The sequence below is a fragment of the Phocoena phocoena genome, chromosome 6 (assembly GCF_963924675.1).
Source record: "Phocoena phocoena chromosome 6, mPhoPho1.1, whole genome shotgun sequence".
NCBI lineage: Eukaryota > Metazoa > Chordata > Mammalia > Artiodactyla > Phocoenidae > Phocoena > Phocoena phocoena.
In genome coordinates, this window is record NC_089224.1 from 44,011,020 (window position 1) to 44,035,049 (window position 24,030).

The 24,030-nt window shown below is 38.2% G+C and overlaps 1 pseudogene; it reads right to left on the reverse strand.

The window, feature by feature from the left end:
* Positions 1-21,935: 21,935 nt before the first annotated feature.
* Positions 21,936-23,028, reverse strand: LOC136124826 (spermine synthase pseudogene; annotated as a pseudogene).
* Positions 23,029-24,030: the final 1,002 nt, after the last annotated feature.

Consider the following 24,030-nt stretch of genomic DNA (forward strand, 5'->3'; position numbering starts at 1 on the left):
CATCATTGTCTTCACCATCATATTTTATAATATTCTCTGTGTTTTTAATTTTCTATTGTTTATCCATCTACCTATTTACTATTTACTTATTTAACTCATATAACTCAAATTTTAACCTGTACATACTCATTCTACACTTTCCAGATTCCTAAAAGGTGACCCTGGCTGTTCTCAGGCTCATACTTCCATGTCCATACAGCTTCATGCCGACATATGTAGAAATAAGGAAAGGAGGCCAGAGAACAAATAAAAAAGTTTAGTTTGGAAACATTTTCCTTGATCTTATTTACTGTATTTGGAGTGAAGTTTGTGTTGATCACATTTACTTCAACAGCAAAGAATGTTTTGTTTCTTTTCACTCCATTGTTACACTTGAATAGAAAAGGGGAAAGACTGTACCTCTTATTTTTTCCATACCATAAAGCTTGAATAAAGTCTAAGCACTCATAAGTGTAGATCTGGGGTTGGCCAGCTGTTCCCTGCATGTGGATAGTTGTAATGACTCCCTGGGTTCCCTCAACCTAAAACACACTTAAAAAAAAAGCTGTCATATGAACATGGCACCTGCCCTATCACATATGTCTCCAGCCATCTGGAATGCCACATAACCAAGTCCTTGACTCAATATTTTACTTACTCCAGTTTTGCTGCAAGAGTTTAAAAACAAGCTCTCAAAAAAAAAGACTTTCCTTAAGAGTAGTATATATTTTCATTTTTGTAAACTATGGGATGCCATCAAAGATGTCATGACCCATAAAAATGTATAAAATAACGTTTATATCTTAATAATACTGAGTATATAAATAATACTTGTGATGTTTTCAGAAAGAGAGTACGTTATATTTTTTAAGGTATTCTAGGCTCTGAAATATATTTTCATTATCTCTGCATAATTTTTCTTTAATTTCATGAAACATCCTTGAGGTAAACTTTTTGACTTATCAAGAAACTATCAGGAGAGGGGGAAGACGGCGGAGGAGTAAGACACGGAGATCACCTTCCTCCCCACAGATACATCAGAAATACATCTACAAGTGGAACAACTCCTACAGAACACCTACTGAACGCTGGCAGAAGACCTCAGACCTCCCAAAAGGCAAGAAAGTCCCCACATACCTGGGTAGCACAAAAGAAAAAAGAATAAACAGAGACAAAAGAATAGGGACGGGACCTGCACCAGTGGGAGGGAGCTGTGAAGGAGGAAATGTTTCCACACACTAGAAGCCCCTTTGCGGGCGGAGACTGGGTGGCGGAGGGGAAAGCTTCGGGGACGCGGAGGAGAGCGCAGCCACAGGGGTGCGGAAGGCAAAGCGGACAGATTCCCACACAGAAGACCTGTGCCGACCGGCACTCACCATCCTGAGGCTTGTCTGCTCACCCGCCGGGGCGGGCGGGGCTGGGAGTTGAGGCTCGGGCTTCGGTCGGTGCGCAGGGAGAGGACTGGGGTTGGCGGCGTGAACACGACCTGCAGAGAGTTAGTGCACCACGGCTAGCCGGGAGGGAGTCCGGGGAAAAGTCTGGACCTGCCGAAGAGCGAAGAGACTTTTTCTTCCCTGTTTGTTTCCTGGTGCGTGAGGAGAGGGGATTAAGAGCGATGCTTAAAGGAGCTCCAGAGACGGGCGCAAGCCTCGGCTAACAGCGCGGACCCCAGAGACGGGCATGAGATGCTAAGGCTGCTGCTGCCGCCACCAACAAGCCTGTGTTCGAGCACAGGTGACTATCCACACCTCCCTTCCAGGGAGCCTGTGCAGCCCGCCACTGCCAGGGTCCCGGGATCCAGGGACAACTTCCCCGGGAGAACGCACGGTGCGCCTCCGGCTGGTGCAACATCACGCTGGCCTCTGCCGCTGCAGGCTCGCCCCGCACTCCTTACCCCTCCCTCCCCCCGGACTGAGTGAGCCAGAGCCCCTGAATCAGTGGCTCCTTTAACCCTGTCCGGTCTGAGCGAAGAACAGACGCCCTCCGGCGACCTATACGCAGAGGCGGGGCCAAATCCAAAGCTGAACCCCGGGAGCTGTGCGAACAAAGAAGAGAAAGGGAAATCTCTCCCCAGCAGCCTCAGGAGCAGCAGATTAAATCTCCACAATCAACTTGATGTACCCTGCATCTGTGGAATACATGAATAGATAACGAATCATCCCAAATTGAGGAGGTGGACTTTGAGAGCAAGATTTATTATTTTTCCCCTTTTCCTCTTTTTGTGAGTGTATGCTTCAGTGTGAGATTTTGTCTGTATAGCTTTGCTTTCATCATTTGTCCTAGGGTTCTATCTGTCGGTTTTTTTTTTTACTTTTTTTTATTTTTATTTATTTATTTTTTTATGCGTTACGCGGGCCTCTCACTGTTGTGGCCTCTCCCGTTGCGGAGGACAGGCTCCGGACGCGCAGGCCCAGCGGCCATGGCTCACGGGCCCAGCCGCTCCGCGGCACGCGGGATCCTCCCAGACCGGGGCACAAACCCGTGTCCCCTGCATCGGCAGGCGGACTCCCAACCACCGCGCCACCAGGGAAGCCCTTTTTTTACTTTTTAAAATAATTTTTTTAATAATTATATTAATAATTTTATTTTATTTTATCTTACTTTATTTTACTTTATTCTCTTTCTTTCTACTTTTTCTCCCATTTATTCTGAGCTGTGTGGATGAAAGGCTCTTGATGCTGCAGCCAGGAGTCAGTGCTGTGCCTCTGAGGTGGGAGAGCCAACTTCAGGACACTGGTCCACAAGAGACCTCCCAGCTCCACGTAATATCAAACAGCAAAAATCTCCCAGAGAACTCCATCTCAACATCAACACCCAGCTTCACTGAACGACCAGCAAGCGGCACTGCTGGACACCCTATGCCAAACAACTATCAAGACAGGAACACAACCCCACACACTAGCAGAGACACTGCCTAAAATCATCATAAGGCAACAGACACCCCAAAACACACCACCAGATGTGGACCTGCCCACCAGACGTGGACCTGCCCACCAGAAAGACAAGATCAAGCCTCATCCACCAGAACACAGGCACTAGTCCCCTCCAACAGGAAGCCTACACAACCCACTGAACCAACTTTGGCCACTGGGGACAGACACCACAAACAATGGGAACTACGAAGCTGCAGCTTGCAAAAAGGAGACCCCAAACACAGTATGATAAGAAAAATGAGAAGACAGAAAAACACACAGGAGATGAAGGAACAAGATAAAATCCCACCAGACCTAACAAATGAATAGGAAATAGGCAGTCTACCTGAAAAAGAATTCAGAATAATCATAGTAAAGATGATCCAAAATCTTGGAAATAGAATAGAGAAAATGCAATAAATATTTAACAAGGAACTAGAAGAACTAAAGAGGAAACAAGCAGTGACGAACAACACAATAAATAAAATTAAAAATACTCTAGAAGGGATCAATAGCAGAATAACTGAGGCAGAAGAACGGATAAGTGACCTGGAAGATAAAATAGTGGAAATAACTACTGCAGAGCAGAATAAAGAAAAAAGAATGAAAAGAAATGAGGACAGTCTCAGAGACCTCTGGGACAACATTAAACGCACCAACATTCAAACTATAGGGGTTCCAGAAGAAGAGAAGAAAAAGAAAGGGACTGAGAAAATATTTGAAGAGATTATAGTTGAAAACTTCCCTAATATGGGAAAGGAAATAGTTAATCAAGTCCAGGAAGCACAGAGAGCCCCATACAGGATAAATCCAAGGAGAAATATGCCAAGGCACATATTAATCAAACTGTCAAAAATTAAATACAAAGAAAAATATTAAAAGCAGCAAGGGAAAAACAACAAATAACACACAAGGGAATCCCCATAAGGTTAACAGCTGATCTTTCAGCAGAAACTCTGCAAGCCAGAAGGGACTGGCAGGACATATTTAAAGTGATGAAGGAGAAAAACCTGCAACCAAGATTACTCTATGCAGCAAGGATCTCATTCAGATTTGATGGAGAAATTAAAACCTTTACAGACAAGGAAAAGCTGAGAGAGTTCAGCACCACCAAATCAGCTATACAACAAATGCTAAAGAATCTTCTCTAGGCAAGAAACACAAGAGAAGGAAAAGACCTACAATAACAAACCCAAAACAATTAAGAAAATGGGAATAGGAACGTACATATCGATAATTACCTTAAATGTAAATGGATTAAATGCTTCCACCAAAAGACACAGACTGGCTGAATGGATACAAAAACAAGACCCATATATATGCTGTCTACAAGAGACCCACTTCAGACCTAGGGACACATACAGACTGAAAGTGAGGGGATGGAAAAAGATATTCCATGCAAATGGAAACCAAAAGAAAGCTGGAGTAGCAATTCTCATATCAGACAAAATAGACTTTAAAATAAAGACTATTAGAAGAGACAAAGAAGGACACTACATAATGATCAAGGATCGATCCAAGAAGAAGATATAACAATTGTAAATATTTATGCACCCAACATAGGAGCACCTCAATACATAAGGCAAATACTAACAGCCATAAAAGGGGAAATCGACAGTAACACATTCATAGTAGGGGCTTTAACACCCCACTTTCACCAATGGACAGATCATCCAAAATGAAAATATATAAGGAAACACAGCTTTAAATGATACATTAAACAAGATGGACTTAACTGATATTTATAGGACATTCCATCCAAAACTAACAGAATACACATTTTTCTCAAGTGCTCATGGAACATTCTCCAGGATAGATCATATCTTGGGTCACAAATTAAGCCTTGGTAAATTTAACAAAATTGAAATTGTATCAAGTATCTTTTCCGACCACAACGCTATAAGACTAGATATCAATTACAGGAAAAGACCTGTACAAAATAAAAACACATGGAGGCTAAACAATACACTACTTAATAACAAAGTGATCACTGAAGAAATCAAAGAGGAAAAAAAAAAATACCTAGAAACAAATGACAATGGAGAAACAAAGACCCGAAACCTATGGGATGCAGCAAAAGCAGTTCTAAGAGGGAAGTTTATAGCAATATAATCCTACCTTAAGAAACAGGAAACATCTCAAATAAATAACCTAAATTTGCACCTAAAGCAATTAGAGGAAGAAGAAGAAAAAAAAAAAACCCCAAAGTTAGCAGAAGGAAAGAAATCATAAAGATCAGATCAGAAATAAATGAAAAAGAAATAAAGGAAACAACAGCAAAGATCAATAAAACTAAAAGATGGTTCTTTGAGAAGATAAACAAAATTGATAAACCATTAGCCAGACTCATCAAGAAAAAAAGGGAAAAGACTCAAATAAATAGAATTAGATTTGAAAAAGGAGAAGTAACAACTGACACTGCAGAAATACAAAAGATCATGAAAGATTACTACAAGCAACTGTATGCCAATAAAATGGACAACCTGGAACAAATGGACAAATTCTTAGAAATGCACAACCTGCCAAGACTGAATCAGGAAGAAATAGAAAATATGAACAGACCAATCACAGGCACTGAAATTGAAACTGTGATTAAAACTCTTCCAACAGGGCTTCCCTGGTGGCGCAGTGGTTGAGAGTCCACCTGCCGATGCAGGGGACGCAGGTTCGTGCCCCGGTCTGGGAAGATCCCACATACCACGGACTGGCTGGGCCCTTGGGTCATGGCTGCTGAGCCTGTGCTCTGCAACGGGAGAGGCCACAACAGTGAGAGGCCCGCGTAGAGCAAAAAAAAAAAAAAAATCTCCCAACAATCAAAAGCCCAGGACCAGATGGCTTCACAGGCAAATTCTATCAAACATTTAGAGAAGAGCTAACACCTATCTTCAAACTCTTCCAACATATAGCAGAGGGAGGAACACTCCCAAACTCATTCTACAAGGCCACCATCACCCTAATACCAAAACCAGACAAAGATGTCACAAAGAAAGAAAACTACAGGCCAGTATCACTGACGAACATACATGCAAAAATCCTCAACAAAATACTAGCAAACAGAATCCAACAGCACACTAAAAGGATCATACACCATGATCAAGTGAGGTTTATTCCAGGAATGCAAGGATTCTTCAATATACGCACATCAATCAATGTGATACACCATATTAACAAATTGAAGGAGAAAAACCATATGGTCATCTCAATAAATGCAGAAAAAGCTTTTGACAAAATTCAACACCCATTTATGATAAAAACCCTCTAGAAAGTAGGCATAGAGGGAACTTTACTCAACATAATAAAGGCCATATATGACAAACCCACAGCCAACATCGCCCTCAATGGTGAAAAACTGAAAGCATTTCCACTAAGATCAGGAACAAGACAAGGTTGCCCACTCTCACCAGTCTTATTCAACATAGTTTTGGAAGTTTTAGCCACATCAATCAGAGAAGAAAAGGAAATAAAAGGAATCCAAATCGGAAAAGAAGAAGTAAAGCTGTCACCGTTTGCAGATGACATGATACTATACATAGAGAATCCTCAAGATGCTACCAGAAAACTACTGGAGCTAATCAATGAATTTGGTAAAGTAGCAGGATACAAAATTAATGCACAGAAATCTCTGGCATTCCTATACACTAATGATGAAAAATCTGAAAGTGAAATCAAGAAAACACTCCCATTTACCATTGCAACAAAAAGAATAAAATATCTAGGAATAAACCTACCTAAGGAGACAAAAGACCTGTATGCAGAAAATTATAAGACACTGATGAAAGAAATTAAAGATGATACAAATAGATGGAGAGATATACCATGTTCTTGGATTGGAAGAATTAACATTGGGAAAATGACTCTACTACCCAAAGCAATCTACAGATTCAGTACAATCCCTATCAAACTACCACTGGCATTTTTCACAGAACTAGAACAGAAAATTTCACAATTTGTATGGAAACACAAAAGACCCCGAATAGCCACAGCAATCTTGAGAACGAAAAATGGAGCTGGAGTAATCAGGCTCCCTGACTTCAGACTATACTACAAGGCTACAGTAATCAAGACAGTATGGTACTGGCACAAAAACAGAAATATAGATCAATGGAACAGGATCGAAAGCCCAGAGATAAACCCACCCACATACAGTCACCTTGTCTTTGATAAAGGATGCAGGAATGTACAGTGGAGAAAGGACAGCCTCTTCAATAAGTGGTGCGGGGAAAACTGGACAGGTACATGTAAAAGTATGAGATTAGAACACTCCCTAACACCATACACAAAAATAAACTCAAAATGGATTAAAGACCTAAATGTAAGGCCAGAAACTATCAAACTCTTAGAGGGAAACATAGGGAGAACACTCTATGACATAAATCACAGCAAGATCCTTTTTGACCCACCTCCTAGAGAAATGGAAATAAAAACAAAAGTAAACTAATGGGCCGTAATGAAACTTCAAACTTTTTGCACAGCAAAAGAAACCATAAACAAGATGAGAAGACAATCCTCAGAATGGGAGAAAATATTTGCAAATGAAACAACTGACAAAGGATTAATCTCCAAAATTTACAAGCAGCTCATGCAGCTCAATAACGAAAAAGCAAACAACCCAATCCAAAAATGGGCAGAAAACCTAAATAGACATTTCTCCAAAGAAGATATACAGACTGCCAACAAACACATGAAAGATTGTTCAACATCATTAATCATTAGAGAAATGCGTGCTCGCTTCGGCAGCACATATACTAAAATCATTAGAGAAATGCAAATCAAAACTACCCTGAGATATCATCTCACACCGGTCAGAATGGCCATCATCAAAAAATCTACAAACAATAAATGCTGGAGAGGGTGTGGACAAAAGGGAACACTCTTGCACTGCTGGTGGGAATGTGAATTGGTACAGCCACTATGGAGAACAGTATGGAGGTTCCTTAAAAAACTACAAATAGAACTACCATATGACCCAGCAATCCCACTACTGGGCATATACCCTGAGAAAACCATAATTCAAAAAGAGTCATGTACCAAAATGTTCATTGCAGCTCTATTTACAATAGCCAGGAGGTGGAAATAACCTAAGTGTCCATCATCGGATGAATGGATAAAGAAGATGTGGCACATATATACAATGGAATATTACTCAGCCATAAAAAGAAACAAATTGAGCTATTTGTAATGAGGTGGATGGACCTAGAGTCTGTCATACAGAGTGAAGTAAGTCAGAAAGAGAAAGACAAATACCGTATGGTAACATATATATATGGAATTTAAGGGAAAAAATGTCATGAAGAACCTAGGGGTAAGATAGGAATAAAGACAGAGATCTACTAGAGAATGGACTTGAGGATATGGGGAGGGGGAAGGGTAAGCTGTGACATAGTGAGAGAGTGCCATGGACATATATACAGTACCATACGTAAAATAGATAGCTAGTGGGAAGCAGTCGCATAGCACAGGGTGATCAGCTCCGTGCTTTGTGACCACCTAGAGGGGTGGGATAGGGAGGGTGGGAGGGAGGGAGACGCAAGAGGGAAAAGATATGGGAACATATGTATATGTATAACTGATTCACTTTGTTATAAAGCAGAAACTAACACATCATTGTAAAGCAATTATACTCCAATAAAGAGGTAAAAAGAAAGAAAGAAAGAAAGAAAATATCAGTTTCTACCTATGAATATTGCAGATATTGATTACTTTAACACTTCAGTGAAACATAATTTTTGAGGACAGGGAGTGCTTTTATAAAGACAGATAGAGATAATATGCTTGAAATTTTACTAGCTCTAGTTTGTGTATTATATTTTTATGAGTCAAGAATTCAATGGGGATATCTAGCATTTATATACAAATTAAGAAATACAAATTTCTGTTACATAGTTACTATTTTTGTAGCACAAAGCATACTACAGCATTTTGACATGATTTAAGGGAATTACAGTTTTACTGCTTTGAGTTTAAATAAGAAAAATAAATCAGATAGCTAAAAATTACGTTAACTTATCGGTCACATTATTTTTTAAAAAACCCTCAGAATTATCCTAAAATGTTCTGTATTTGTAATGTACAATTTTTCTGTTTCAACAATAAACTCTCAAAAATGTATTTTTGATTTTGTGTTAATGGAAGTTTTCTTTTGGTTCAAAGGAAACATTGGTAGTAGCATGAACACCTGAAAGTACAGCAGGCGTTATAATGGGGTGGATGTTGCTGCTACAGTTGTAGTTAAAATGGGTGCTTGTCAGCTTCATACTAACGAATTAGCAATAAATAACATGTATGGTAACTCTAGGAGGGAATATACTATTGTCTAGTACAGATAAATACATATATAATATAAACTGTGTGCCTGAGACAAAAAAATACTGCAAATCACATGCACTATACAGTTATACACTCTCTGCAGCAATATTGCAACCAGAGAACAATACGTAGTTTTAAAAGTTACCTTCAGTGAAACACTCCTACTTCCATCAATTTTATCGCAACCAATCACCATATTCTGTGGATGGCTGTGCTGACATTAGAATCCTTTCTCTTTCTCTAGTCAAAATGTTTTATATGTTTTTTGTCATTTTATTAATTTCCTGCTTTGGGAGTAATTTTACTGTCAATTCATGAGAACTTTGAAATGTCATGAAACTTTTGGAAAGTAGAGTACTAACAATTAAAATTTAACCCAGAAGTACTTCTGACAGTATCATTTGAATGTGCAATCTCTGCATATAACATAAGTGAAGGCAAGGGGAAAAAATCTGTAAAATGAATAGAGTTTTGACAGCAAATATTCATAGTATACAGCACATACTTATATATGTCATAGTAGTAGCTTCTGTAACATACCAATGCATTGGAAAATGAAATGCACAGAGACATGAAGCTATGAGGTGGTGCAGACTGTCATTTTTCATGTTAACAGAGTATTTTGTCAGCCTTATCCAGCAAAAACTCTGATGTAGAAAACAACATTTCTAACAGATCTGTCACCCTCTGTCCTTCCTTTTTATTTTGCATACGCATCTCACAGTTCTCTAAAGGGTTTGTCTGCCCATTTAGCCCTTCATGAAATCCCTGAGCTGCCTTTTTCATCTGGAGCCTCCATGCACAACTGTGAATACTCCATCTTACATCTCACCTGACAGGTGAGGCTTCCCCAAATCCCGGGTACTGTTAGAGGACTTGAGGAATCCTCTGTAAGAAGGAAATCATGAGAGCAGAAGGAAATATCTGTTCTCAAGAGAAGTCCCTGAAGAAAAAAATCAATCGTGTGAATTAAAAAGCTTTTGATGAATAAATAATACATATGCAATAAATTAATTAACCAATTTTCAAGTCAGGCTTAGTATAGCATTCTAGAGTTAGCTAGCATTGCATCAATCAAAATGTAATCATTTGGTTTTGCTTCATATGATTTTCAAATACAAAATGACTGTGCCAGTTGAAGGCTACCATTTAAGAGACTATAATAGCCAAAACCAGGTGGTTGGGCATTTGCTTTCCAATGTACAAACCAAAGACTAAAACAAGTATTTCTTCATAAACACTATGACCACTGTATTTAATAATGTTGACATTTACATAAATGGATTGTAGTGTAGTTGTCGAACATATATTGGGATGACGCCATAATCCTGTTTTAATTAGATGGATGTTGTGAGCATAGAAAAATCACAAGCTGCACTCCCTGTGGTGATGCCATACTGGCAAGGAATCAATCACCACGGCTCTGGTTGCCATAGAAACTGATAGCTTCTGCACCACCATCTAAGTGGCAAATGATTGGTGGTATACTCATAACACAGGGAGAGCAATGAGTTTTTCTATCCTGTCCAGCAGCTGTGCCAGAGAGTTAATTAAAAGCAGAGAACATGAAACAAATCTAAATCTGTGAAGAAATGAAATGTACAGTACAAATTGAATTCCCGTGTTGAACAGAAATTAATATGCAGCGCAAACCACAGAGCTGCCTGAACAAGCAGCAGCTGGGAATCTTGGGAAATGCTGCCTCTGAGGCAGTTAGAGCTGAAATGTGGAGAGGGCACCTCCTTATCTTATTACCTAAACAAGCACTTTGTTCAGTATTTGTGTTGACTGATGCATGCAAATTGAAGCCTCAAATGTTGAGTTCCTGTTTCTAAGCAGGAAGGACAAAGCTTAACTAAGATTTAATTAACAAACGGTTAGCAACTGCAGTTTATCAGCTGTGAACACAGTGTAAGTAAATGTTTCTACTTCTGTACTAGAATTCACCAGACAACCTCTGTGAAAGTCAATGTGTTTTTATTGATAAGCCACAAATTCGGAATTCGTATTTCAAATATTACAAGCTGAGGAGCAAGTATCTGAAATGCTTTCCTAAGAAGTAAGAGAAGCTTGACATAGAAATAAAGTTTATTTTCTTTTTTCCATAGAATGAGCTACAACAGATCAGGCATGAAATATTTAACTAGAGAGAGTCATGATTTCTTGGTTCAGTCCACACCCATTCTAGGATTTCAGTAGTATCATTTGGAAAAGCTAGTGCTCCAGTAACCTGTTCTCTGCGTGAAGCCAACCACTCCCACTGGGCAAGTAGAACAACCCAGAGAACCACACCATGTATCTCTATAACTGCCAAGTATGTGTGTTTATAAGGAATAGAGGAAAGAATAACATCTTAGATCATGCAATTTACCCTTCTCCCCCAACTAGGACAAAATCAGGAAGTGAGCATGGCTAATTATGGAAGAGCAAAAAATGGAGAACTTCAGAGTTTATATCATTATGACACATATGCACTTAATGCCCACCTAATGAACTGCTAGAGTTTTTTCTTTTATCAAGATGTATTTTCCTCTATTTAGTCCTCTATTTCTAATGGCGATTGAATTGCTTATCTAAGAAGTATTTACCCAATTCTTCCAACAACCCATTTTATTTTCCAGGGTGATAAAACAACAAGAAAGCAAACACCATGCTTCCATATTATACTTGCTTATGATGGACACATCTGTATGAAACAGATTTTCATATATAGTTAAGAACTACTTGGTTTGAAAATATATATATGTCCATGGCATATGGAGCAAAGTTCTGAAGCAGCTTTTTCAAGAGGAGTTTTGTACACTTTGAAGACCATGAATAGGTTTCCAACAACTGGTCGAACCAATGCTATTTTAAGAGAAAGACTTCAATCTGACATAAGATGGGAGAGATGAATGAAAATGTTATTGAAATAAAGGGAGGAGGAGTTTCCAATATTATTCTAACTGTACCATTTTAAATATAGCCAAGTTAATTATACCATGCCTATTATAATCTCTGAGTAGAATCACTAATAATCATTAGTAGGAAAACCATCTGATGTCTTCATGGAAGTGAGTATCTGAATACATGAAAAGAAGACTTTTTAAAAAGTACATAGTGTCCAAAAATACTGAAATATGGTGTTAGAATGTACAAAATAAAAAGTTTAAGTAGTTAATGTGTAAGGCTAGAAATTTGTATGGTAAATATATCTTTAAGTAGACATTTCAAAATGGAGTTCAAAAAATTTTAATGCTGATGAAAATATTCCTTTAAATTCACAGATGTAGGAAGTTTCAAGGTAAATGTATATTTTCAAATATTCTATGTGGTTAGAACCCATTATATCTGGTGTTAGGGTCATATAATGGGATTTTATGAATCATGAAATAGCAATTTCTGTGGTTAATAACACTAAGGATAAAATTCTTGAATCCATATCCCTTTTCCCATTGTCATTGTCCTGACTTATGTCTCTATAATCTCTGATTTGAGTTTTTATTATTGTCCCCTAACTGATATCCTTGGAGTGCCATTTTCATCTTTACGTGGAGAGGAGGGGATTGATATGTTTCACTTGATAAACCTCTACAGGTGTTTTGAGAATTGTGTTTCATTTTACCCACCATACCCAGATGAGAACAAGGGCTCTAAAGGAGTGTAATCCAACCCGCGCATTTACCAAAATCAACTAGAAAACTTGAAAAAAGGTAAGAGAGAGAGAGAGAGCTTGAGTGCTGGCTGGCAGATTCCCAGGATACTGTAAATCCTGATCTAGTGGTTCTGCATAGCACTGAGCATTCAAAATTTTAATAACTTTCACAAGTGAATCTGAAGAGCAAAATCACTTTAGAAAAAGAGACAAAAACTTAGCCTTAACCAATTCTGACATCTCTTGATCTTTCAACCAGTTTTACTGATGACCATTTCATCTGGGGAGAATTATGGTGAAGTCCCATAATTTGTATAAGTGATACTAATCTTGTTACCCTCTTAGTCAATTTTTTAAACCATTTTGGTGTGACTGACGTTATGAGAATAACAGTAAGCAAAGGATCTTTTCTTCATAAATTTACAAGATTTTACTGACTCCCCAGAACCATCCCTGATAAAATAACCCCTCCTTTATATACTCTAGGTTACATATATGGCCTTCTCAGAGTTTCTTCTGACTTGCACTTTGCCTTATGCACGTAGTGAAATTTTAGTTGTTATCATTATTATTTATTATATGTAAGATCCTTTATATAAAGACTTTAGTTACAAATATCTTTAGATCTAAGTATCAGGAAATAAAGCTTTGTTTCTCCTGAAAAATAAATCATATGCATTTGTAAAAGAATGTTAATTAAAGTGCAACCATTTTATTCTCGGTGTCAAGTGAAGCCCCCAAAGTGATATATGCCATATACTAAATTGAAGTACAAGACCACTGTGAATGACTTGCAAAATAAGTCTGTGGAAAACCTGTCCTGCAACTCTGAGCTTCTTCATCACAAGTTGGGAAGTAGGATGTCAACGGGTGATTCTTTGAAGAAAGTTGGTTGTGTGTGACCCCATCCCATAACTGGGTTTCTCCTCTCATTTCTATTCAAAGTAGAAAAACTTTAAGGAGACCTTTTGGAGAAAGTATAATGTTTCCCCGGAAATGTGGAAGCAAAAGTCAACTGATACCCTAACAAGCCTAGGAAGTCTCAAGGATAAGAGACTGGAAGGCTAATCATTCTCACAATAGAACAGAGAGATGGCCATGTCAGGCCAGATGTTGTCAGAGCAAATTATATATGAAAGCTTCCTGTGGACCAGATGTAGACTACATACCATAGAAAGCTGGTATGGGGCTGTCTTAGAGACTGACCCAAAATATTGCACAGGGGGCAAGGAGCAAGGTAACTTAGATATTTCTTGAATGAAAGAATAAATATGTCCCTTCTCCAGCAATGCAAGCGTTCTGAAAACCCACAAAATGTCCCACAAGAAAATGAATCATTTTAAAACACCTGTGAGACTCAGAGAGCTTGACACATAATTACAGCTTTAGTCAAGTAAGAAATTCTTTGTCCTTCTCTCCTTTTGTCCAGCATCTGTACCTCAACAGATCCTGAAGCTAGATTTACCTCTAATATTTAAGGGTTCCAAGAAATATCATATGTCTAAAGAATTATCTATGAATTAAAGGAAAAAGCTCTTAGATAAAATATGTTCTGTTATTTTAACTGACAAATATATATTCTTAAATATATGAGGGACCAGAGTTGAATTTAGAATTCTTAATATCCTTTTAGTCCATTGCTAGAAACTGGCAGAATATAGAAAGTCCACCGTTGGTCTCCTGATGTATTGGGAAAGCATATAGCCTGTCTCTCTTCTCATCTGACCCCAGCTCCTTTCAGCACCATGAGGAATCTCACAAATACACATACAAATACCCAAGACCAAACGTCCATCTTTCATCCTCACTGCTACAGACAACTGGACCGTGGCCACCCCCCAATCTAAGGCGTGATCACAGCAGCAGAGCAGCCCTCTTAGGAGGGCTACCCCTAGGGAAGAGCCCTGCACAGACCATGGGATCAGGCTTGGCATCATTTGGGCAAAGAATAACAGGGTCCTGCATACTTCTAGCATAGTGAGGCTAGAGAATGCTGGTTCGTAAACAGTATTCCTCCTTGCTCTGGATAATCTCTCTGTCCCATGTGGCTGGACAAGACTAGGAGATAGCCAATAATGGGACTCTGTAAAGCACAGGATCCAGAGTAAGAGCTCCCATTCCTGGGTCTAAGGGAAAAACTGTCTGGAAGAATCAATGACCATTGTTAGCATGATGAAGACTAGAAACACACACACACACACACACACACACACGGCAGAGAAAGAGAGCAGAAGCCAACCATGCCCTCTTTTCCACAGTGTGGAGCTGACCTACGGTTTGCGCAAATTAGTGAGAGGAGTAGCTTTAACTTTGGGAAAATTTGACATATTGATTCCTTTAGGCATTTCAATTGCTCGATTAGTCCTTAAATTACTGACTGGGGGGCTTTTTATGACTTGGTAGTGATTCAAAATTAATGAGACTTGTCCCAAATTTCATTCAGGGGAAGAGAAAGAAATTGCCCCACAGGAAAAAAAAAAAGAAACAAAAGAAAACAACATGTTGCTTACAAGTGAACTTACAAGTCCTGCTTATTTGATATAATTATTACAACTTTGTTCCTATAAACTATGAGAATTTTGTAGTTAATCATACATTTCTTTGTTTTGATTTTTGGGAATCTCAGTCAAGTATGTATACTAGTTATTTACTACATAGGCTCTTATGGACTATGCTTGCATATTACCTTTTTCTCTGGTCTTATGTTTCCATCTATATTATTCTAATTCTAAGGTTGTTAATATTTCTATTTTATTTTGTAGTGCATGTATTTTTATAACTGGCCAAAATACTTTGTTTATATATAAACACACACACACACACACACACACATATATATATACACACACACACACACACACAATTTTTTTCTGATTTGGTTACAAAACAAAGCAAGATCAGATCAGAACAGACTGGACCAGGGAAACTTGAGGGCCACAAGCATTGTCTAAAGCACCATGGAAAATTCAGGTATCATTAGGAGGATGATGCTATCTAAAGAGACCCCCTTTCACTAATTGGTTGTGTGTGACGGGTAAAAGATAAATTGTAGTCAGCATTTTAATTTATTCACTTAGCAAATATTTGTTGAGTGCTTATTCTATGTCAGTTATAGCATGCAGACAAAACAAACCTGGCCTCTCCACCACTGAGTGAGAAGGGTAGTGGCAATGCTGCTTTATTTTTTCTATATACTGCACAAGACTCCACATTTGGTTTAATGTTATCCGGTTGCTGCCATGAAATCCTAACCATTTTTGAACACGGAGAATTTTCAATTTGTACTGGGCCCTGCAATTTATGTAGCTGGTCCTGGACAGTGGCTATATGTTCTAAGTCTTTGCCAATCTACAAATTCCCCCAAACACTCCCATGTCTCATCTGGATCTGGCATTTACACTTTTTATGCCTGTGAATGGACTTAGGCTTCTTAAGACACAACACTGGCCCATTAGTGTGTCCCTATCAGGAATAAAAAAGAACAGTTTGAAACTTTACACAAATCCTCTCCTGTGTCAGCAAGACTCCAGAGTGACTTATTTAAATGATTATTTTGTAATGTGCTTATGTTTGAGGAGAACAAGTCTCATGGGAGAAAGAATTGTGTAAATTGAAAAAAATTGTGAAGTAATCCTTAGTAATCTGCAGATTTGACACCATGTATTATTCTTATTATCCTTTTGTGACTTCTGCTTGGTAGGGTTCCTTTCTAGCTATATCCTTTAGCACAGAAACTCGAAACCTTAGGGGACATTAATTTCTCCTTCACAGTTCTCTGCTATTCAGGTTTGTTTGTTTGTTGTTTATTTATTTGCTATTCAGTTTTTAACACATACTGGGCACCCACAAAACCTTTAGTCTTGTTATCTGTGTATGGATTCTTCCCTTGAATGGTCTAACATTTACCTTTGCATCCTCAGTAAGTACTAGAGGCAGGGCCTGAAACCCAGAATTATTTACTGAGTGATTGAAATAACTTCTCATGTTCAGGACTCAGGTGAGCATTTTACACGTGCCATTTTATGGGATACAGAAATTATCCCACTCTGTAAGCTTTTATAAAATTCAGAAAGTTGTATTTGAGCCCTGTAATGCACCCTTTGCAATGGGTGTTTTCTTTGTGATGCAATTCTAGTATATCAAGGCCCTTGAGGTACTTCAGAAACTGCTCCTTCTGCATGGGGGTTCAGACATCTATCTTAGACTGCTGTGTCATGTTAAGATGTTCATTTAAAACTTAGGTCAGTAACTGTCCCAGGCTGAGTTCTCTGGAAGCACAGCTGATATGGAGTTTCGGGTGCAAGATGTTTATAGGAGATCAAAACTGGTGAAGGGCTTGGGCAGAAGCAGGATTAGTGAGAGAAAGAAGTCAAACTGTAATGTGCCTCAGCCAGCCATACAGCGAGCTTTGGAGGGAGTCTCACTTCTGGTTGAAAAAGCAGAGCCTGTATATCATCTCACTCAGTCACTGGAGGCAGGTAGCCTTGGGGTGGGCTTGCCCTTGAGCAAAGTGGTCTTTGCAGCTGAGGCAGACCTAGAAGTTGCAGAAAGCTGAAGGCTATCTCCTGACTTCTCTCTGTGTAGCTGGGCAGCAAGTTCTTCCTTGAAATGAGATCTGGGTAGTGCATCCCCATGTCTATCACAGATTTTCATCATAATACCTCCTGATCTAACTTACTAGATTAAACAATCAGAATAATTAAATTCTGAAAAATTAAAATTCTATTGCATAGTGAAGTGAGGTGTTCAAAACACGTGCACCATCATGAAAATTACAGCAGCAATTATATTCTGTAAAGCACTACAAAAAAGGTTTCACAATATATTTTTTAATTCTAATTACGGGCCTTTTAAACATTATGTTATCTATTTACCAACAGCCTGAGTGAGGAAACTTTGAATAAAATATTATTGTATCACTGACAATGTCATTATTCTCATGATCCTGGGTGACTTCTGCAAGGCCTTATAGACTCTAGACAATCTTTTTTTGTTTCAAAATAGAACTGTTGCTGGCTTTATTAGTCACAGGAGATGTAATATTTCATCATCAATTTCATTAGTATTTCTATTATTCTATTACTTTTTTCTTATCCTCCAAAGGGTATCATTTATTATGTTCTATAATTAATTTTTTAAATTGCTTGTTTAACTTTTTTATATAAAATCTCCAAACACTTTAACAGAATTAACTTTTTTTTTTTTCCATAGCTATATACCTAGTACATAGAAAAGTTCCCAGTACAATTTGGGAGGTAAATAAATATTTAAGTGACTAAAATAAAAATGAATGAGTTGGCAACACCCCAGGACAGTCTTAAATAAAGATGTGAAACAAGTACATAAATGATGGTACAGTACAACACTGAACATTTAAAATGCCTTAAATTCTCCAGCTCTCTAAACAGAGAAGACACTCAATAAATGGAGTTCACACAGTGTTAACACATATGAAAAAGGCCAATGTGTGTGTTGGGAGATGTTAACCTTATGCTAAATATGATTTATCAACACACTGTTGTTGTAAGAAGTAATGCTGGCACAACCTAAGAGTTTCCTAATGAAAGCACAGCATTCTAAAAAAAAGATAATGGTGGTGCCGTGTTTCTTTTCATTAGTTTGATCATATCTGAGGTCAGTTGCTTTAGGTTTTGACAAATGTGAATCAGTTTCTAGGATAGGAAAGTTATAGGGCAATGAGAGAGATGTAAAAAGATATTTCATCTGGACTACCTTCTTCGTCTTCAAAAAAAAAAAAAAACCCTATATGTTGGCCCTCTAATTCCAGGAGAATCCCAAAGGAAATAAAAGATGCAAAAAAATTTGGATAGATCATTGTACATAAGTTTTCAATCCTAGGAATACACAATTTAAAATCTAAAACAACTTACACAGATGATGATAGGAGAGTGTTCAGGAAGCTAGGATGAGATGCAGTCACTAAAAGTAATATTTTAAAAAGTTTTACAGGCTTTAGCCAAGGCTTGTGATACATTTCAATGAAAAGTAATGTCTCAAATTATTAACAATATAAGTTCAAAATATGCATCTCTCTCTTTCCATAACCAGAGGGAAATACACTAAAAATTTTAGAAATGGTATTGCTTTTCTTCCTTTTTTATTATGTTTTCCACAGTAATGGTTTTTTTTTGTTTGTTTTTATAATCAGGAAAAGAAAGCTTATGTATAAGTCAATTATTTGTATCTTTTGTTCCTTTCCCCTCATTGTAAAACTAAAATTTACAACTTATTTCCTGACAAAGAAAAAGAAAATATGCTTGGGGATTAAACATATGTGCTAATTCAATGCTTTTATTTTCCACTATCTGAATTTCCTAAATAATATTATTGATTTCAACATGTCTGCTTTCAAAATTTGTTCAATTAAGCTTACTTAAATAAATTCAGGAAGAGTAAGGCCAAAATCATACGATACAGGACAAAAGGAAAAAAGCCAAGAAGTAAATAGGGTGAGGAAAATAAAAAGGCTAAAAGAAATCTTATTAGCCAAATTCCAGTGGTTGAACCAAAATGCCAGTATAAGCTTCCTGATAGCTTGCATGAAAAAGGCAACAGCACATTATTCTAATTAATTAATCATTAGGAAAGTACTAACTTATCAGGAGGGACTGGGCATATACTTTGATTTTTTTTTCATATTAATTCATTCATGTATTTAACAAAAGTTCATCGACTATATACCACACTGTAAGGAATTAAACTAGAGGGGAAAACAAGTATAGGCAGTACAATCCCAAGTGAAGGTAGGGTTATGGCAGATGAAGGAGAAAAGTCCAGGCCTACAATCCTCATAAACTTTGTCTCTGAGGTACTGGTCTTTGTGTGCATGTTTATAAGATTTGTGTTATGTTATAAGGTCCTTGAAAGCTGTTTGATATATACTCCTTGATATTGGAGCTTACATCGATGATATACCTAGTTATTATAAGGACTATATGTTTAATGTCTGTCTTCCCCACTTTCCAATGCTTTGCCCTCTCTCCCCACACAACCTAAACTCTACAAAGCCAGCAGTTGCATATTTGCTCAAGCTCTATCTCTAGAGCTTAGAACAGCAACTTGTTCCACAGTAAGACTCAATAAATAGTCCTTTAGGTATTGATGAATTGATTTAATGAATGACTACAATCTTCTCTCTAAGGCTCAGATTTCAGCATGATTTTCTTAATTTATAGTTATAACAGTTCTTTCCTTTTAATAACACTGGTTTCCTTAATCGCGGTTGGCTGGATACTAACATGCAGAGGGCTTTTGGGGGTCATTTTCTACTGGCTGCTCAAATTTGAAAATTGTATAGGTCATCTCTATATTGGTTAGTGCACTTTTAAAGGAGTGTTGCATGTTTTCATAAGAAATCCTCCCTTATAACATGTCCCATTTTCATTATAATCTACAGATTGATCCCTATGGTCTCTAGATCTATACAAATAATATAAACGTTTTAAGATGTCAGAATAAAATGTAAAAAATATTATACCTCAGTATGCATCATTAGTTTTCAAATATTTTCTGAACATAGGAGTTCTTCCATCGAAAGAAATCCAATGGAAGACTCTCATATCGAAAACTTCAAGAGCATCTCTCATTGAAAGAGTATAAGGACAAAATATGTGATCTCTTATCCCTTATTCTCTTCTCTTTTTCCTCCCCTTACTCCCCTACACAGTTTGGTAGCCTTTGGTGTGTCTGTTCAGAAACCTATGGCTTCTAAGAGTTAGAAAAACATTGTAGAATGTAAGTTTTGATTGTTAATGTGAAGTATTTCTTCTGATGAGAAGGTTGCACCAACATATCTGGCATCAAAATCATGTTAAAATCTGTCCCACAAAAAGACAGCAGGTTCTAACTCAACTACTGCTGTATTTAGAGATGTGTGGAAATAACTCATTTTAGATGTTAAAGAGAAGTATTTTGGCTCAGAACATTAAGCAATTGGACGACAATTCATGAGCTCAGGTTTTTAAGTTTTCTTTTTGCAGACACGTTTGACACTGGGAGAATCACTGCTTCTCTTTACCTTGGCTTACTCATCAATAAAGTAGCACGTGATTAGGCTGACTCACCTCATTCTCACAGAGTGTTTATTCACTAGCACTGATAATGCACTATTCTGTCTAAGAAACCAATGAAAAATATTGCAAGGAGCAGGTAAAAGTGGTCACATTTGTAGCTAAATAATAATTTGAAGGAAACTTACAAAAGCTTCAGGTATATAAATGAGAACAAAAACTTTGGCTAATTTAGGTAACATTTAACAAAAAATAATTTTCAGCGAAGATGAACAAAGTAGCTTGGATTCGTTTTAATTTTACTGTAAACTGAAGAGACAGCCAGAGTTAGGGCTGGGGCAGGAGGTGTGAGGAGCACTTGGGATGTGTGCTATAATACTAATAAGATAAGTACATATGGCTTTCAAGACCTTGAAAAGAAAGAGGATTTTGTGTGTGTGTGTGTGTGGTACGTGGGCCTCTCACTGTTGCGGCCTCTCCCGTTGCAGAGCACAGGCTCCGGACGTGCAGGCTCAGCGGCCATGGCTCACGGGCCCAGCCGCTCCGCGGCATGTGGGATCTCAACCACTGCGCCACCAGGGAAGTCCAAGAAAGAGGATTTTTTTTTTTTTTCTCATTTGTAATTTTAATCGAAGCATTGCTATTCATTTTTAAAAGTCTTTCCTTATAAGCACCAAATTTTAATACCTATGTCAATTTGGGGGGAAAAGGAACTCCCGTCAAGAGCTTCCCTCCAGAAGAAAACAATGATGTTCATTCCTCCAAACAATCAAATTCGAAGTCTACCAAAACAGAAACAAAAAAAGCCCACACAGAAAAACAAAAACAAAAATCACATTCTAGAGGTTCAGTGCATTTAGCAGCCTTCACTGTGCTGTCTAATCATCCTTCAAAAAAATAACTCTAGTTCATAAAAATATACATTTTCCATTTGATTTTTAAATTAAAAAATAATTTAAAAAAGGAAACTTGAAGGAATTCACAATTAATTGCCTGACTCCTTTCCATATCATGTACAGCATATGAAGGTCAGGAAGGCTATTTGCAGCACCCATGATTAGGGGAAATTGATTTTCAAGGTTTAGCTTTCTTCCAAACTGTAAAATATCCACAATTCCAAGTATGAAGGGACACAGACGATCTCCTTCAAGAATTCCACAGGACAATACAGGTGCCCCAGCTGTTCTTCATAGAGTGACAGGGCTTCAGTCAAATGGACACAGTTTCCCTGTGTAAAATATTTCCCATCCTATTTCAATACTTTCATTGAGAGGTCAAGAATCAGTCTGAGAAACTCCCATGTGGAATCTTCTTCCGGAGATGTGGAGATTGGAACAGCTGTCAAATCATTAATCACATAATCAAACTCTCTCCCTTCTTTGGCGTACCTCTTCAGTACTGGAATACAGTCTTCTATTAGAACCTGATAGCAGTCTCCTTTAAGATTGTCTAGGACATCACCACATGTTTTTCGCATGGATTTCTTACATGCGTCAATCACCATTTGGTCAATCTCTACCATAGTGACCATCTTTGGTTTCAGTTTGACTATTTCACATAATATGCCCCCATCTCCGCCTCCTAGAATCAGTACATCTTTGCCAGTGTAATCTTTGCCGCTGCCCATGATGGCCCGGGTATACGCCAGATCACTTTCCGCCAAATTAACATCCCCACCGAGGATGAGAATATTTCCAAATTGTTTTGAGTGTAAAATTTTAATGTTCTGGTAAGGTGAGTCTTCATCATACACCACTTCATCTATGTCGTACTCAACCAGGCGGCCATCTGCAGTGGGCCAGTATCTGTCAATGGCCCCTCCTCGAACTATGGGTGGTAATCGCTTCACCCGCTCAGTACTGTCCTGACTCAATTCTTTCATTCTTTCTTCTACTTTGTTCAAAAGACTGTCAACTTCTTTGCCTTGCGCATTACTGTCGTAACTCTGAAGGTCCAGCAACACCAATCCATGCGGGTAAATTCTCAAATTGGCAAAGTTGCCGTTTTTGTTTACGTAGGTCGCTAAATAGCCATGGTCCTGCCAGGTGTGCACCGACCCCATCATCCCCTGCTCCTGGAAAATAGACTGGAGGCCTTTCAGAATGGTCTCACCATCAGCTTTGGTGCCGAGCATGAAGTCAAGGGTGCTGTGCCGTGCTGCTGCCATAGTGAGGCGAGGCCCTGGGCCATGCCTGGGGGAGGGGGCCGGGGAGACTGGGGGGCCGCGCGGTGTGTCAGGCTGCAGCCGGCGGGGAGTGCCAAGAGGATATTTTTGACATGTTGGAAGTTTGAAAGAAAAAGATCTTGCTAGTTCTGTGTACTGGAATGCAAAACTGATTTAAAAAAAGTCTATCATTATAAATCTGACATTAGAATGTTGCTTTTGACTACTAGTAAATTCAGCCCCTTAATTCTCTGCTTGAGAATGGATAGTTATTACAGCCATAATAGAGAATATGAAAATAATAATAAACTTACTAACTAAAATGACCATTCTTTATCTCATATTTAAGGTAATCACACTGTATGCCCTAAGCAACAGTTTAGCACCTTGTTCTTAGCCATGTGTACAACAATTTTAGATTAATAGCTGAATTTCCTTAGAGAAGAACTTGAACTTCATAAAAGGTCACTCTCTTTAGTTCAGAATGCTTTTCTTACATTTCAATCACTTTGCATTTTTATCAGTTCTCCCACTGAGTGGCTCAAATCATTTCACCAAATGATCTTTTCAGATGAGGTGAAGCAGCCATTTTGGGGAAATTCATTAGAATGGAGGCCACCAGAGCACCATTTGCTCAGTTGAAGTACTATTCACACAGGCTCAAGGAGTTAATGTGCTTACTAAGTGCTGCAAAATAGTTTATTCCCCCAGAAAAGTCTCTCCCCAAAATTCATCAATTCCTTTAACATGCTAGCAAAGCAAGGATTCAAGGACTTGAAGCCTAATCCACTGGATAAATTACAGATCGTTCAAGGTGACATTTTTTACTTTAAGAGCAAGGTCTGGGAAGACACTGATTAGAAGGGGAAAATACAAAATCTCGAAAGAAGCAGAGATGGATTAAAGCCTTGACTTTGGTCAACTTCAGTCATTCAGCACATGTTGACTAGTGTGTGCTAGGATGAGGATGCAAAAGTGACCAAGGTAGACTCCTTGCCCTGAAGT